Source organism: Melitaea cinxia, chromosome 9 (genome assembly GCF_905220565.1).
Source record: "Melitaea cinxia chromosome 9, ilMelCinx1.1, whole genome shotgun sequence".
Taxonomy (NCBI): domain Eukaryota; kingdom Metazoa; phylum Arthropoda; class Insecta; order Lepidoptera; family Nymphalidae; genus Melitaea; species Melitaea cinxia.
In genome coordinates this window covers 8,119,885-8,139,108 of record NC_059402.1, presented here as the reverse complement: position 1 = coordinate 8,139,108, position 19,224 = coordinate 8,119,885, and the positions used below count along the sequence as shown (strand labels likewise).

The 19,224-nt window shown below is 33.0% G+C and overlaps 1 long non-coding RNA gene across 1 annotated transcript; it reads right to left on the bottom strand.

The window, feature by feature from the left end:
* Window positions 1-7,411: 7,411 nt before the first annotated feature.
* LOC123656450 lies at window positions 7,412-12,271 on the bottom strand. Its single transcript, XR_006743543.1, has 2 exons — window positions 12,229-12,271; window positions 7,412-7,774 (listed from the first exon to the last, which is right to left on the bottom strand). It is a non-coding gene; the product is annotated as an uncharacterized LOC123656450 (long non-coding RNA).
* Between the last annotated feature and the right edge of the window lie 6,953 nt (window positions 12,272-19,224).

Below are 19,224 nucleotides of genomic sequence, written 5' to 3'. Positions count from 1 at the left end.
ACGAGCTTTAATATTACTGCTCTGCGTTATTTTTACCGCGGAGCAATCTCTGCGATACTGTTTCTTGTGTCTTTATAATTCTAGGATTTTTTTTATATCACTAGTTCGGCAAACAAGCGTACGGCTCACCTGATGGTAAGAGATTACCGTAGCTTATAGACGCCTGCAACACCGGAAGCATCACAAGCGCGTTGGCGACCCAATCCCCAATTCCCCCCAGGAGCTCTGGTCACCTTACTCATCAACAGGAACACAATACTACTTGAAGCTGTGATCTTCTGTAAGGCCGAGGTACTTCTCCAGTCGGGCTGCTCCATATTTTGGGCAAGAAATTCCTGCTGTGCCCTACCTCACTTAAGGATTTACTAAACCGGTTTTAGCATATTTATACGTTACATTACAAAGCCTATCTATCTCAGAATCTTATTAGCTATATATTGCAGTTATAAACATAAACGCGAGTAAAGCCACGCATGTTTTCTAGTAATGATAATGCAAGTTGGATAGACAATAATCGATGGACATAACGCCCTACTTCACCTTCGTTATTATTCACAGACAAACCTCGGTCGATCGACGCAGCCTAATTGAGAATTACTAGTAATCTTGTATGTATAAGGAAGGATAAATAGAACTACACATAGCCTTTACTGCTACATGTATTGCATAACAGTGACATCCTTGTGACATGAGTAATTCATAAATAGTATGTTATGATTCATTTCAAATATGTACCTATATAATATGAGTTAATCATTTAAGCGATAAATTTTTATTTAATTTGTTTCAAAGTAGTTGAGTTTTTTATTATTATTTATTGCCATAAAAATACTACCATTAGATGTTTTTTCCTAATGCGATAGTAAATAATCACTAACCATAACATAAAAAAATAAAAGAGCCCTCGTGAATTCATTCAGAGTAGAACAAAATAGGCCCAACTGATCTGACAGCTGATTCAGAAGGCGTGTGGCACGAGTGAAAACACTCAGCATGTTAGTGCGTGCCCGTGACTCCGCTAGATATTTTTTAATTAACAGTTATTTATTAACTATTAGATTTAACAGTTTTTAAGAATTTTAGGCTCTTTTATTTTTCATTCTAATCTACATTCCAAATCGAAAATTTTAAACTATATTATCAAATCAATTAAATTTTATGTAAGAATCCACAGTACTTTACTTGTTGATAGCAGATTATCATTAAATATTGCTAGCAATGAACAATAAATAAGCATATAAGCAGATATTTGTTTTCTAACATTTTAATGATTTTTAAGGTGCATATAGAGAAACAAGTTAGTTCCCGCGACTTCGTCCGCATGGAATTTAACGAAAAAGTTATTATTCAGTTCACAGAGTTATAAAATAAATAAATTTTTAAAATAAAAATAGCCAACTTACTCCTTATTACATCAGCTAACTGCCAGTGATAGTCCTGTCAAAATCGGTACAGCCGTTTTAGAGATTAGCCGGAACAAATAGACAGACAGACAAAAAATGTTAAAAAATGTTATTTTGGTATACATATGTACCGTGTATATATCCATATAGTAAAAAGCGGTTATTTTAATACTACAAAGAGACACTCCAATTTTATTTATTTGTATAGATATTCACTTTTTCTCGACTTTAATATTGGTAAATTTTGAATTGTGAACAATGCAGTATATGTTACTGTACATTTAAAAACGGATGCAGAAGTAGCATTCTTAAACATATGTACCTACGTGTATGTATGACGCATGGGGGACATCACAGAATGTAATTTAATACCTAATGATTGATACGACTATTATTCAAAGTTAAACTTAAATTTACATCGTTAATAGAAGAAAGTTTAATAGCATAGTTTCGTAATTTTCTTATAAAATTCAATGTATTTCTATAATGAAATAAATCGAAAATTGAGCGCTCCACAAATATCGAATGTCTTCTTTTCCATTTAATTATTAATTCCATCCTTTGTAAAATATATTTCTAAATATGTACCTATCGCTTACTGAAAAACTTTTCACTTCATATTTGAGTTAAAAGAAAAATGGTGATTTTTTGTTTACAATATTGTTAAATTTTTTTAAATAAGTTTATTTGAAGACTTTTATATTTGATTAAAAAAAATGTTGCAACTACCCAGAATTATTTCATTCAGCTGAAGCAAAAAAAAAAATTAGAAAACTACGGAAGGTGCTTAAACTAGAAACTCATCAGTCCTTATGTACCTTTAATATATAATAAAAGAATCCTTTTAACAAACAAAGGAGTACATAACAAGTTCCACTCTTTTTATATTCCTGCTATATAAGTTTGACGTTGACCCCAATGTCTCCAGTCAGAAATAAAGGGAAACTTTCGTTTTATTCCAGTTCCCAAGTTTTAAGTCTGAACAGTGGTTCGAGACGTTGAAGTTCTTAAAATCTACCGACTATCCGAAGCTACGATGTCCTGAGAAAGCCATTCACGTGTCACGTGGAAATAATATATTGCAAAGAAAATCGAAATTTTACTCCCTTCTCCCACCTTAATATCCCATTGTAGCTTAAGTTGAAATGTATATAAAAGAAAATAACTCGAGCGCCGATTACTCATCGCGACGTAAAGCTGTGGACAATGTCTCTGGATTTATATAATTGTGTACATTTGTCAGACATTTTTAAAATTCATATATGACACTCATTATAAACAGTGGTTTATTTGTTTCATTACCGATTAAAGTGTTAAATATTTATGTAAACTTAGGTTATATTGCATAGCTATTGTATGTAAATACTAGCTGACCCCGCAAACGTTGTTTTGCCATAACACAAAATTTCAAATATTTTTCTTAATTTGATCGCAGCACCGACTGTCGGGACAAACTGAAATTAAAATAGAATAATATTTAATGTTTGATGCTGCGATGGTAGCGCAGTCTACCGGATCCAATGTAAAACATTCCAAAATTAACAACTACTTATAAATGAAAAATTAGTTAAATGGACATTTTCCAGTGGACCAAATTGTGAATCTAAACCATCCTCGAATCCCCTTGAACTCACACAAAAAATTTCATCAAAATCCGTCCAGCCGTCTAGGAGGAGTTCAGTGACATAGGTACACACGCAAAAAAGCATAGGTACACACGCACAAGAAATATATATATAAAGATACACATTGCACAAACAAATTACGCAAAGCATAATAAACGTCGATAATGTTCAATTTGAGTCAAGCATAAATCAAATGCAACAATTTAGTGTCTTGAAATATGTTTTACTTTTAAATTTTCGCTTTAAATAACCTATTGTGTGACGGGTACAGTAAATCTTCAAAGTTAAATACGGCAATTATTCGAGGAAGGCACAAGTTTCATTGTACGTGCCCGGCAGTATGGTCGCTCTACAAACGCTTAGTAAATATGAAGATTCATGCCGTGTCATCCAACCCAAATATTTTAATACTTACACCATCATCTTAGCTAGGCATTAATTGATGTCTTGGGGGCAATACCTTAGAAAAGATGTGTTATGTAGCCTTACCTTATTTATATTGTGTTATAAAAAAAATTGATCTAGTTTTATATAGAGACTTTTTTTAACCACAACAAAACAATAGAGAAGGTGCACAAGTATTCTCCGTTGAGTTTTTATTACTTTGTTTTCAACACTAAAATTTACCTCTTAGCTATAATTATACAAATATGACTCTTGCCTTCACTATGTTTATGATACACAAATGAACATAAAAGGCTGTTAAGTATAAGCCGAATCCGCTAACGATGTCATTCGTACAACCGGATGGATTTGTAATAATTAGTGGTTAACATTTTAATCAAATGTATTATAAAACATTATATATTGCTACTGTTTATCAATAATGAAATAATTCACAAAGCAAAGCAAACAAATGACAGGAAAAAAAGCTACAAAGACATTGAAAGTATCGTATTCGCAAAAACCTTTTTAACGTAATATAATAAACTCAATAGAGTATCTTCGCTCGTAATTGATGAAAATCGATATGAAACCACAGACATTACAATATTACGGGATGTAATTTGAAAAGATTTCTCAACTGAATTGGATAGTTCCTTTGATCGGTTGACGAGATAAAAACTCCGTAACCAGAGACATTACGGAGTTTCTTAAAGGCAAATGAATACTTTTCAGAATTGCCGAAGATAAGCCGCGCACTTTTAACATGATTTTATTAGTTTGCTCTACAGCTTTGTGCTTACCGATAAACACTTGTATTTTGTCTTTCCTTTACATTGAATCAGTTTTTTATATAAATGATACTATTTTATGTTGCTGTAAAAACTTATTTTATTTTCTCGTGTTAAAATAATGTTTACCAGAGTTCAGCAACATCAGGAGCATCACAGGCACCTTGCCGACCTATACAGATACAGAGACATATAGATACCATAGAACATAGCGCATCCTCATGAGCTTTTTATTACATGAGCTCAATAATAACTGATGAACTCCTCGTCTTATTGCTTCCACTAGTGACAAGAGTGCTGGTGCATTTTTTGCCCAGAGAATCAATCAGCATTAAGCGATTCAACGGGGAAATGCTGCCAGAATCTTGGCACCATTCCTCGCGGACTTGATTTATACCGGAACTATCTGTAAATATTTAGTTCTTAAGCTGTGAATTGTAAATATGTTTAATATTGCAAAATTTCGAAATAAATGTATACAAATTAATTTATTTTATAAATTAATGAAAAAAAAAAAGCTGTACCAAGAGACCAATATTGAATGACCCCTTCTATAATAACCAACGAACAAAGATACCTACTCAGCTTTAAGTATTATAAACATTGAAAATTCAAGGTCATTAAGGAAATGAAACCTATTCGTCACGTTAATTTTCCTGTTAATGTCAAATTTAGATCGAGTTTTAAACCCATGAGAACCTTATCAACAATTTTGTCGAGTATCTCAAACTATCACTACGCCAATATTGGACTCGAGTAATTCACAAAAAAGCTAAGATCCCGCCTAAGAGATGTTTATCGCATTAATATAATACGACATTAAGATGACAATAGCTCGGTTCAAGAGAGCTCCAATATAAGGAGCTCAGAGGCTCGCTTGCTTTGTTGTGAAAATAACTTTATGCTGAGGCCATGGTACATGGGATTCAATAAGCCATTGGCCCTTACGGATTTTATACTTTTGTCATTCATATCCTTTGTCGAATAATGCAATTCTATACGTTTTTGAGTAGAATATTCTATTTGCTTTCTATTGTTATAAAGCCTATTGTATTTCACATGAGAAAACGATTACATTATCTTAATAAAGACTTCAATTGGTCGAATACAATAAATATCTTATAATTAAGCTTTACATCCATATTTTTAGAGATTAATTACCTTTGTTAACGCTAGACTTGCACATATTTCAATTGTAGGTAATTTATATTTTTAGTTACCTACTTCTTCAACAATAACCTTTTGCGTCCCAATTATGTTGGCTTGGGGTATCTTTATTTGTTAGTTTAACCCTTCGTATGATTTTTTTTATCCGCAGACTACTATATACTTTAAAATGAATTTTAAAAAGCACGAAACAAGAGAATGATCATGAAAATACAAAACAAAGAAATCACCGTAGCATTTGCTTTTCATCTGAAGTATCATTGAAAATAAGAATCAACGAGTAATGTGGCAATTTAATGATACATACAATTTACTCGTATTGTAACTGACATTTGTATTTTTTTTTTTTTTTTTTATAAATAAAGTTATGTCCACAGGCTTAAAGTGCCCATGCTTTTGTTATTCCGATTTTTAGTTTTATTACTGATCGTTTACTTGTTACACTACTGCAGCTTACATTAAGAGACCTAATTATTCTATCTTAGTATCCCTAATGCAGACGTGAGTCCACCGACCAAAATTATGCTAAACTTAATTGATATCTTACATGCAAAAAGACATAGAATTATATTGCGCCTTACTTTAATTATTGTTGTCACTATTATAATAATTATTATTATCTATGTTTATATATACACTTACTTGCTATCTATAATATATGTACACTTATTGTCTAGCTAACGTATATGTACACTTATGGCCTACTTGGCCTACTTACAATATACACTTAACCTATGTTATTATTAGTTTTTTTTTTTCTTACTCCTAAGTTTTTTACTTACATTAAATTACAATTTATTCCTACGAATAAGGTGTGCTACAATTTTAACATTTCGAGCACACCCTCAATGACGGCGGCATCCCTGTGGTGAATCGCCATCCTGGGGCTGTGCTCGAGGATGTCTTTTTCAGAAGTTTCCGCTGCCTTCGCCACAAAGCGACCAATTGCGTCGTCACGATCGTCGGTGTAATAGACACAGGTGTTGGTGTGCCTAGTCACCGCGACTACAGCGTGCGAGACGCTGTCGTGAATCTTGAGCCTCCTTGTCTTCCGTCTGGAGGACAATGACGTCCTCATAGGTCTGGCCCTGCGCCTCATGGATGGTTAAGACGCGCGATCCCTCACCGGACCCGTATCCCTGGTCAGTCAGCAATCTCTTCTCCTCTTGCGTAAAGACCAGGTACAAGGTCCGGTCCCTTCCTACAGGAATGCGCGCGCCCGTGAGGCTCTCCACTCGCAAAGATCGGATCTTTGTGCTTGAGCTGTACACGGTCTTGTAAACCTCACTGATGGCAAAGGCGACGTCTTTGGGGTTACGATGCGTGCATGACAACTCACATGAGATGGTTGTTAACAGGGTTGGTCTGTGGTATCGCATTTCGAACAGGTTGTCCCTGTCGATGTACGGCAGCTGATTTATATCTCCAATGAGGACTACCTTCTCTGCTCCCGATAGTCGGGCGGCCATTACTATGGCTCCGAAATGGTTCATGAGGGCTTCGTCCACCGTTAGGCGTTTGATTTTTGAGCCCTCACGGAAACCATTTACCAGCACGGATGCCATAGACTGACATTTGAATTAACCTTCCGGTTGATTCTATCCAAATTTCGATATATCAACCTAATTGCGGAGTGTTGCTGTCATGGTACCTACTTGATTTAACTACTAGATCTAAATCAGTACTCAGTCGAAATTCAGGATGTTTTACTGATTTGGTTAGATTCTGTCATTTTTATTCTGTTATACAGTCAGTTTTTTATGTCATAGGTATATAAAACTAACCAATTAGCAAACTTACCAGTGATTCTACTTGCCGCTTTATGGCTAGTTTCCCACCTCATGTCTGGATATATAATATTTACATAACTATGTATTAGGTATTTATTTTAAATATATATTATATTTTGTTTTTAAATCGGCTACTACACAGGCATTAACTTGTCAGACTTATAAACAATTATTGTGTATGTTAAAAAATTTGTTTTTCTTTATCATAATTCATGTAAAACACTGGTGGGTTTCTAAATTAAATAGCCAAGGCGATTACCACAATCTGTCTATATTTTTGAACAGCGTAACGTTGTTAACAAGTCGGATAATAATGAATGCTTAAAATGATTATCTACCCTTTTTATACAATTTTATCGATGTGTCAAATCAAAGCTAATTATTGATTAACTTACATTTATAATGTTAAACGAATATAATTATAAATAAGAATAATAATTATTGATTTAAGAAATTAATACAATATGTAATTACTAAGCTATATCATAACAATTAATATTAACTACGTCATAATCGTTGAGCGACTATTGAATACTTGATAACACTCGGCCATCCTGTGTAGGCCGTGTCCCACGGTCCTTGTTTTGCTGTTCTCCAGTGCTGATCCCCAAATTCTGGAACGAAAATATTGTACAGCAGTAATATGTCGTTTGTAATAACCACAGTTTTAAACGTATTTATTTTTGAATGTATTATCTAATAAATTATTGCGTCACACAGCTTGTAGTCGGTTTATATATGTTAAGATAACATATTTTCCTTAATTAGACTTGATCATACTCGTATAAGTTATCTCTATTTATATGGATTGATATCGATCATATACCCGTCATTATTAATGTAGAACTGATCACACATTAGTATATATTATTTATATTGACTTGATCACAAAGCTGTCATTATATATAATATACGTATAGACTTGATCACATAGCCGTCTCAGTTTATTTAATCTTGATCACACAGTACTATAAACTTATATTGACTTGATCACAAAGCTGTCAGTATATATAACATACATATAGACTTGATCACATAGCCGTCTCAGTTTATTTAATCTTGATCACACAGTACTATAAACTTATATTGACTTGATCACAAAGCTGTCAGTATATATAACATACATATAGACTTGATCACATAGCCGTCTCAGTTTATTTAATCTTGATCACACAGTAGTATAACTTATATTGACTTGATTACAAAGCTGTCATAAAATATGTAGACTTGATCACATAGCCGTCTCTATTTATTTAGACTTGATCACACAGCAGTCTTTACTAAATCGTATATGGACTCGTCAAATAGCAATCATCATAAGGTAATTGTTTTGAAAAAGAAGTCTCATCATTTGTAATTATGTATATTGAGTGGTAAATAATATATGAAAACAATTATATACTGTACATACTCTTGCAACTTAATCAACTAATAAACCGTAACGCTAAACACGTGTATTTTTTTTTTTACTGTAATTATAGTACAACTAATGAAGAGGCACACATTTGTAACAACCGGTAACTAATCTAATATAGTAGAAAGAAAATTATATTATTCTAAATCTTAATTAACTTTCAAGAAGATCAATCAAATCGTCTCTATCTACTTCTCGGTCACTGCCTGAACTATCATCTTCGGACATGGTTGGTTTGTATGGTCTTAAGGTATCTCCACGAACAACAGCACTGAATTTTTTGTAACCTTTCATGCCCTTAATACTCGAAATCGTGTATCGGTCTAATGAGCTCTCCGCTTTATATACTTTATAGGGGCCTGTGTAAAGCCCGTTTAACTTTTTAGTAACGCCAGTAGCTACATCCCTAGTTACACCACCTTTCCAGAGAACTAATTGGCCTACGGTATACTTGAGACACTTCTTATGATTTTTATCGAATTGTCTTTTCATAGTAGTCATGTTTCTGTCGATACGAAGCTTAGCAGTTTCTCTATTAGCCTGAAGTTCATTTTGTTGGGTTTCAGAGTTTGTGGGTGCATTTGAAGGAAAGGATGGATATCTAGAGTTTTTGTGACCAAACATAAGATTGAATGGCGAAAAATTAGTTGTCTCATTTGGTGTATTATTTATTCCCCAGACAATATCGTTTAACTTATTGTCCCATGTGCATTCGCTTTCTGACATAGTATTGAGACCATTAAGCAATGTGCGATTAACTCGTTCAACTTGTCCATTTGAGCGAGGACTGGCAATCGCATTTAAAACGTGTTTAAATTGATTTTCTTCGGAGAATTGCTTAAAATATCTACTCGTAAAAGCTTTGCCCCTATCTGTAATTATTCGAACTGGATAACCAAACTGCATAATAATATCTTTTAATAACCTAATCGTCTCTACTGAACTACAATTTTTGGCAGGTCGGGCGAATACAAATTTAGTAAAAGCGTCGATAACTACTAGAATATAAGTGTTACCCTTACGAGTTTTAGCAAAAGGACCTAAGTGATCCGCATGCAACGTATGCATAGGTATGGCTGGCTTGTTAATTGGGTGTAATTCACCCTCTAATCTACCATAGTTACCCTTATTAAACGCGCATTGTAAACAAGAGTTTACATATTTTCTTATAAATCTTGTCATACCTTCAAACCAAAACTGAGCTTTAATGGCACTTTCACATTTTTCGAAACCGGGATGACCTATTTGATCGTGAAGTTTTTGTAGCAGACCGTATTTGGCTAGTTTAGGGATCACAAATCGCTCACCTGCAACAGTTTTTCTATATAGTATATCGTCTTTAACAATGTAATTTGCAGATAACTTTGTATCAGAATTATCATGAAGTCTAGAAATAATGCTTTTAATATTATCATCTTGCAATTGTAAAGTCATCAACCAGTCGGAGTTATCAATCATACATATCGTATAAGTCACGGGATTTCTACTCAGCGCATCCACGTGCCTCATGCGCTCGCCTGGCCTATATTCAATTTCAAGATCAAATTCTTGTATCGTAAGACACCAACGAGCTATTCGTGGAATCAAATCACGTTTTACAAGAGTCGTTCTCAAAGCTGAGCAATCTGTTACAACTTTAACTTTAATACCTGTTAAATAAATTCGAAACCTTTTAAGAGATTCAACAACAGCGAGTGTTTCGAGTTCATAGCTATGATAGAGTTTCTCTTCGTTACTTGTTACCCTACTAAAATAAGCTATTGGTTTTAGACTATTATCAGTTTGATACTGCATTAAAATCCCGCCTAAACCTACTTTGCTAGCGTCGGTATGTAATTCTGTCTTTGCATCAGAGTTATAAATAGCTAGAACTGGCTTTTCAATCAACCGTTGCTTAAGAGTTTGAAATGCATTTTCTTGGTTTGGACCCCAATACCATTTAGCATCCTTTTTCGTAAGTAAAGTAAGAGGGCGAGCAATTTGGGCAAAATTTTGAACGAATTTCCTAAAATATGACGTTAAACCCACAAACTATCTAATTTCATGTACGTTACGTGGCCTGTTATAATCTGCTACACATTTTATTTTAGCTTGCCCTGGCTGTATAGTTCCGGCTGAGATTTCGTGACCTAAGTACGTTGCTGTACGCTTTAGAAAAGAACATTTACCAAGATTTAATTTTAAATTTGCCTGTGTTAATAATTGAAGAACCTTTTCTAATAGTACTAAGCCTTCCTGTACAGTACTTGTTGGCAACATCACGTCATCAAGATAAAGAGCTATATTTTGATCCACTCTGCCTAGTGTCATTTGTATTAATCGAGAGAATACAGCTGGGGCATTGGCTAAACCGAAGGGCATCTTCAAAAATTCATACTGACCCGATGAAGTGACAAATGCAGTCTTCGGTATAGAATCTTCGTGTAGGCTGATTTGGTAATACCCTTGAGCAAGGTCAAGGGTTGTGAAAAACAATTTACCGGACAGCTTATTGACCTGATCTTCGATATGTGGTAAGGGATATCGATCTTTAATAGTATTAGCATTTAACGCTCTATAGTCAACACAAAGTCTATAATCCCCACCCTTCTTCTTAACCAGGACTACGGGGCTAGCATAATCTGAGATTGACTCCCTTATGATACCTGCCTCTAATAAATCCTTGATTTTTCCGTTAACAATTTCGTTTTCTTTATGCGATAATCTATAGGGCTTACGACAAACAGGTTTGTTACTAATTGTATGGATGTGCATCTTAATAAGATCGGTGCAACCTAAATATTTTGTACTTCTAGCAAATGAGTGACTATACCTATTTAAAAGTGATAATAATTGTTTGTTTTCCAAATCACTAAGCTGACCTTTCTTAATGTCAGATAAGTTAATTCGCATGTCGGTAGTTTCTGAACTTTCTATAGCCAGTATTCTAGACCCCTCATCGCAAATTGGTATCGTTACCAACTCCGCTCTAGCTATCAGTCTATGAGCCTCCCATACTATATCTGTATTTCCTAAATTGACAACTTTCAAATGAGAACTAAATTGTTTAATAACAGCTGATGATATCATATAAGAAACATTTCCTAACTGCATCCATACTGTATTTGTTAAAAATGTGTGCTCTTTTCCAATATTCTTAAAGCAGTCAACGTAAACTTCTACATATAATTGATTATGTTTTGGTATTACAACTTTATCTTTCAAATAAACTGGAAACTTTACAACAAAATCAGATGCCTGTAGATTAATGTTCGTAAACAGATCCTGCACAAAGTTACTTTGAACAAAACATATAGATGAATCAGAAGTGACTAAACTAACGTTTTTACTATTAATCATTGTTTGTCCAATTAATAAATCAATATCCGATGTTATATAATTAGTTAATTCAACAATTCCATTCAATTGGACATTATCTATTAAAATACTTAAGTAACACGAACCGAGTGAGTTTACACAGGCTCCTCCGAAACCTTTCATAACAGTGGTGCTTGGATTAATTTTAATTTGTAAGTTCTTAGCTTGTGACATACAAAGCAAATTAATTTTACTGCCAGTGTCTATGAATGCTCTTAACTGTCGTCCATTTACTATCACTATTCGTTTGTAAATATCAGCATAAATATCGTAAGTAATATGTAACACCTGACTAACCTGATTTAATTGCGGTCGCGATGTCCCAGCACCAAACCAACAGGCTGCGGTAGTATGTCCGTTACGGCGACATTTTCCGCAGTGCTGTTGTTGTCTACAGTCTCGTGCTTCGTGACCCGGCCGCCGACACATGTAGCATATCTTCGGCTGGAGCTGATGGCTTGATGTTGAACCTAGCGCATCATTATTGGTTCCTCTTTTCCACGTTGATTTCCGCACAGTTTGTGTTTCCATTCGTTTGAAATTTTCTAATGATGATAAATAGCCATAATATAATTGTTCAGGAGTATTACAAGTATATGCTTTAGCGTTAGCTCTCAGTTCATAAGGTAGTCCACGAATTATACACGAGATAGCATCTTCGTCGGTGATGTTACATCTCTTAACTAAAGACAATTTCTCATGATAATACTTCGTCATAGTCTCTTTGTCTTCTTTTGTCCTCGCCAACATCCGTTCTAATTTGTCCACGTAATCAGTCGATCGTGGAAAGGCAGTCTGCAGCATCTCCTTCCATTCATCCCATGTCAGGTCATAATTATCGAGATCGTCGTACCATTCTCGGGCGGAGCCACGTAGCCGTAATTGCATAATAAATGTTCGATCGGTGTGATCCCAGCCATAAACGTCGCCCAATTGATCTATTTTGTGCAGCCAACCTATAATATTGCTATTAGTGTCCTCCGGTCGAAATTTAGGGATCACTACCGCATCACTGGGAGCAACGTGTCGTTTTTTGTACAGTTTCTTTTTACAACCACCGTCAGAGAAAAAAAAAATCACTGTTTTCATCTTCCGAGCTGCTTGATTCATTATTTTTTCGTTTGCGTTGGCCCAAACCATCTAAGTAAGGTCCAGACATTTTTTGAGCACAATCCCACTTCTGAGATGTAAAACACTGGTGGGTTTCTAAATTAAATAGCCAAGGCGATTACCACAATCTGTCTATATTTTTGAACAGCGTAACGTTGTTAACAAGTCGGATAATAATGAATGCTTAAAATGATTATCTACCCTTTTTATACAATTTTATCGATGTGTCAAATCAAAGCTAATTATTGATTAACTTACATTTATAATGTTAAACGAATATAATTATAAATAAGAATAATAATTATTGATTTAAGAAATTAATACAATATGTAATTACTAAGCTATATCATAACAATTAATATTAACTACGTCATAATCGTTGAGCGACTATTGAATACTTGATAACATTCATGTTTAATTTAACGTAATTATATATTTCATCATCATCATTACAGCCTATACAGTCCACTGCTGGAAATAGGCCTCCACAGTTTTACGCCAAAAATAACGTGAACTCATGTGTTTTGCCCATAGTCACCACGCTGGGCAGGCGGGTTGGTGACCGCAGGGCTGGCTTTTTGCACCGAAGATTACCGAATATATATTTACGTTAGTTATATATGATTCCGATAATATTTTTTTGTAAATGTGCCTCTACATGTCACACGCTACCCTTAGTATAGGCACTGTTTCTGTGTTTAATGTGTAATACGTATTGCAAACTTCATTAGCATACCCAACTAAATTAGCTGCCCAACATTTACTGTCGTTTTAAATTATTTATAATAGCGTTATTTCATTGGACTACTACTAGGTACATACTTGAATAAAGTATTTCAGAGTAATATATCATCAAGAGCACTGTAGCTACCAAAGTCCTAATGTATTTATATAATATAAATTTAAAAAGTCCCAATCACACAAATCCCCCTTTTTTCTTGTAAATTGATACTCCTTCAAAATTATCATGGCCAAAAAAAATTGTATCATAATGATAAACGATAAAATTAAATTACTGTAAGTTTTATATTAACTAGCAGAAAAATAAATTTTACTTCATATTATAGACGCGAAAATTGAATGCTTGACCCTTAATCACTAAATAAATATTAGAATTATATACATTTAGACAGCGTCTTTTAGACTGCTGGCTTGGTAAACATCTAGCAAAGACTCGATTTTGTAAATACCTTTCTTTATATTTACAGTTGCAATAATTATGGACTATTAAAGTGAATATGTAGTAAGTAGATTTAAAGCGAATGTAGCAAGTTGACTAAGCGAGTCACCGACGGATCAAGTTACAGGTAAGTAATAAAAGAAATATAGAAGCGTATTGAAACCAACGTATAATTAATAAGCTTTAATTTAAAAAATCGAAAGAAGATGCTCCTTTAACTTTCATATGACTTCATTAATAAGTAAGTTTCTTTGGTTTTTAATTTTGTCGTTTAGGGATTTACTGGTGATTTAGTATTTTTTTGTTCACTATTTATTATCTGTGCAATAAACAATTTTGCAGACTCCTATATAATATTTATTTTTATATCGAATTTAAAAAATATAATATAAATATCAATAACAGTTAATAACCAATAAACTCATAAAGCTGTCCATAGTTCATAATTATCTACACCAAAATTAACGAACTTTATGAATCTGTTTTTATAATAACAATTATACAGAATTTAAATTTTGCTATTAATTATATAGTTATTTGTTTTAATATATTAAATTCTGAACACGACCGAATGAGGAATTTCCAATTAAATTGAAATAGAGAGTATTCAGCGATTTTAGACGCGCGATCATGTGGATGGCTTAATAATTTATACCGTATAAAATAATGCCCTGACTTGCGCTAGCTTGGTATTACGCATTAATTTCATATAACAAAGGATTTAATTAACAATGCCAAATCACTGATAAGCAATTTTGATGATAATTAGTTTGCAATGTGTTTAAAACTCAAATTACATAATCATTATGCTTTAGAAAATGCAGAAAAAATTTACTTAGATTCAATTTATTACAAATTTCAATTTAAACGAAAAATACAATTGTCTAAATAAGTGTAATATAGAATTACATGTGTGTTAGCAAATGATTACATTATTTATTTATAAAATACCTACATAATATCTACAAACAAATAAATATTAAAAAATATTTTTAAGAACAAGGTTTTATTTCAAAGCACTGAAAAAAAATAAGATAACTTTTCAATAGTCGAACGCATCATTTTTTGCATTGTTATTGCCAGTTAAAAAATAAATTAATATTAAAGTCATTTGTTCACTATTATTATATTTCTTAAAAATAATAATTTTTCCATTTTTTAGCAACTGAAAGAAGCGACGCACGAGTGCATACAACAAAAAATTGTAACCGTAAATTGCTTTTAAAAACGTACTACTGGAAAAAAACAAATTTAAATTTTCAATTTGGTTTGACTTTACATATTAAGAAGAGTAATAGATAAACAAACGTCGAATTTTTTTTTTCAATCTTGTCAACTTTCCAAATTATTATTTCTAATAAAACTCGCTATTGAATTCGAAAACTTAATAATTGTGTTTGCAGGCAAACGAAGAAAAATCGACTTCAATTATATCGACAAGTAATACAACGTAGGTAGACGAAAAAAATAGTCAAGTTAATACGCATTATCAAAGATTACTCCAAAAGTTGTAATTAGATCTCGATAAAATTTAAATGTGACCACATGATAAACATCGGCTTTCGATTAAATTAAAAAATCATCAATATCGGTACACCCAGTAAAAAGTTGTGCGGATTTTCGAGTTTCCCTCGATTTCTCTAGCATCCCATCATCAGATCGCCTGGTTTCCTTATCATGATACCAAACTAGGGATATCTCCTTTCCAACAAAAAAAAAAAAGAATTATCAAAATCGGTTCATAAACGACGGAGTTATCCCCGAACATACTTTAAATATATATATACGGTCGAATTCAGTAACGTCCTCCTTTTTTGAAGTCGGTTAAAAATAACGGCTTATCGTTCTTAAGTAATGTGTTAAAAATAACTATTGAGTAATATTATTTTATTTTTAATATTAAAAGATAATTGTAAAAATTCGACATTATACCAATGTATAAAACTGTCTTGATTAAACTCGATACTCAATCTTCAAGAATCTTTTATAAATATTCTGAATATATTTTTTCATTATTTATATCAATCTCAAATGTACTTTCTTTTATTTGGTATAAATTGCCATCTCGATTTTATTATTACTTTATTTTAAAATGTAAAATTCTTTTACACATTATAACGAAAAATCATAGTACATACCTTATATTAATTTCTAAAGGTGAAAGCTTGATTCTACAAACAAGCGATTTGTAACTACTTATTGTTCTTACGGAGTGGAGTATAAATATGGCGCAAATAGTACAAATGAAACAGCCTTATATAAAACAGTAAGCTCATAAGTTCCTTAATTATATTCGCCATATTAGGATAATGATTTTTCCCCCGCGAATCTTGTTTTTTTTTTTTTTATTAATAGTTTGTTGAAAAAATATTGTTTTAAAATTCTTAATAAAATTTTTTTCAGTAAACAGAAGTCCTTATTAGTAAAATATAATTGTCTATTTGTCTGTCTGTCTAGATTCTATACCTATTTTTGCCGGAATGGGTAATCTTGACATACAAGAATCTTGTTTTACATTCATTTTTAGCTTATTACCATTCTGCAATTTTCTTTTTAATACTAGTCGCAAGTTTTATGTACCTAAATTTGTAAATACCTTAGAATACGAGTTTTTCGAAATTCCGATCGAAACTAAAACAGATGGAATCGTATCACGCTAGCTATGGATCAAATTTATTACTTCATAAGTCATGAGGGTTAAGTAATAATGGTTGACAATGGGCAATAAAGGCTTTATAGGCAGTAAACTTCGATCTTGCGGCACGTCGCCCAGGAGTCAACTGCACACCTCCGAGAATTATTTAACGAATACTTTTAAGAAATATATAGACATATATATATAAATATATACTGCAATGATACTGTAGCTATTTTTCGTTTTAGTTAACGATAATTTAGCTTTCATTAATAATATGCTATATATATTTTTTTACTGAAGTTTTTTTCATTTGTTTTTTATATAGAACTAAAAAGAAACTAACGTTAGCAATTCAAAAATGCATTCACAACTTTCCTTAATAAAAACGATAAAAATATTTAAGGCATACACATGAAACGGTGTCACGTCTTTATGTCACAATATTACAGATATAAAATTAATTATAAGGTTTTATTGTCCCAGGTAACAGATAATAAAGACATAAAGCGAATATTAACTGCCGTTTACCGTTATGTTTAGTGTGCCTCGAGAACAGTTCGGCACTTATATAGACAAGAAAATGCATTTTCCTGCTGTAACATAATAACATATGCAAATTAGATTGTTATTACGATACACATACACATTTAAGAACACTTTTACTGTAATTATTTTATATATATTGCTTTGATAATGTCTATAACGGTAAATACATTGAAATATATCATGGCTGACTAATTATACTAAAACAGTTCTGTCGCTCAGCAAAATCCCTATTTCCTCCAAGCCGGCCGTAAGGAACTTCGTTCCAAATATAATCACTTTGAAGAAAAAATATTTGAGTTAGGTTACATACACTTTATATGAAATTAACATGAAGACCATTGTTGCATTTCAAAGAGTGAATGAGAGAACGTAAGACACCTATCTCCGTCCTTACTCCTAACAAGCTTATGGGCGGTAGTTGCCACTTAACATTTGGTAAACCACCTGCTTCTTTGCTAGCTACTCCCCACATAAAAACATATTAAATTAAAACAGCTATACAATTTCCGTGAAATCGTTAAATTGTTTACAAGTGCAATACAGTTGTTTAAGATTTACAATGTGTCTCCGCATAATACAAACTATCTTTATAGTTTTTTTTTTATTTGCTATCTTAATTTTAGTTAAAATTATGTTTAAATTTTATACCGTGCACATATTATGTATACTACTACTAGCGACATCTTTTGTTGCCACACTTGAATAATGATGAAAACTAGTTGTCGCCCAGAGGTCGAAATTCGGCCATAATTAAAAATTTGAATTAAAGAAAACAAAAAAATTATGAGAATAAAGAACCTTTTTAAAAAAAAATAATTTGACTTCACTGACAATCATCAAAAGAGTACAAATATGCGTGTGTGTGTCAAATACATGGTAGTGTGTGTAATGTTTTTCCTTTTTATTGATTTAATATATTTTTATGCATAATTTTAAAAAACTATTAGCATTCTGCATTTCTTTTCGATATAAACTATAAGTGTGCGAAATTTCATACTCTGCCGTCCACGCGATTTTCATAAAATGGGGTAAAAAGTTTTTACTTCACGTATTAATAATAATCAAAATATTTGTTAAGTAAACGTTTAGGTTTTAAAGCAGCAAACGTTGAAGTAGTCAACGTTGAAGTTTTAAAGCGGCAGAAAATAATAATTTTATTTGGTAGACTAGCTGTGCCCGCGACTTCGTCAACGTGGAATTTAACAAATAATAATTGTGTTTTGTACTGTGTGGCTACGGTACTAAAGAATATAGCCACCCCCTCTCTTCCCGTGGGTGTTGTAAGAGGCGACTAAGGGATAACAGAGTTTCCACTACCACCTTGGAACTTAAAAAGCCGACCGGTGGCAGGATAACCATCCAACTGCTGGCTTTGCAATACACAGGCCGAAGACGGGCAGCAGTGTCTTCGGTGCGACAAAGCAGGTGCGGTCACCAACCCGCCTGTCCAGCGTGGCGACTATGAGCAAAACACACGAGTTCACGTTATTTTTGGCGTAAACTTGTGGAGGCCTATGTCCAGCAGTGGACTGTATAGGCTGTAATGATGAATTGTGTTTGCTGGCAAACGAAAAAAAACAACTTCAATTACATCAACAAGTTATACAACGTAAGTAGACGTAAAAATAGTCAAGTAAATACGCATTATCAAAGATTACTCCAAAAGTTGTAATCAGATCTCGACGAAATTTAACTAAAATTAAACATCGGCTTTCGATTAAATTAAAAATCATCAAAATCGGTACACCCAGTAAAAAGTTATGCAAATTTTCGAGGGTTTCCCTCTATTTCTCTGAGATCCCATCATCAGATCCTGGTT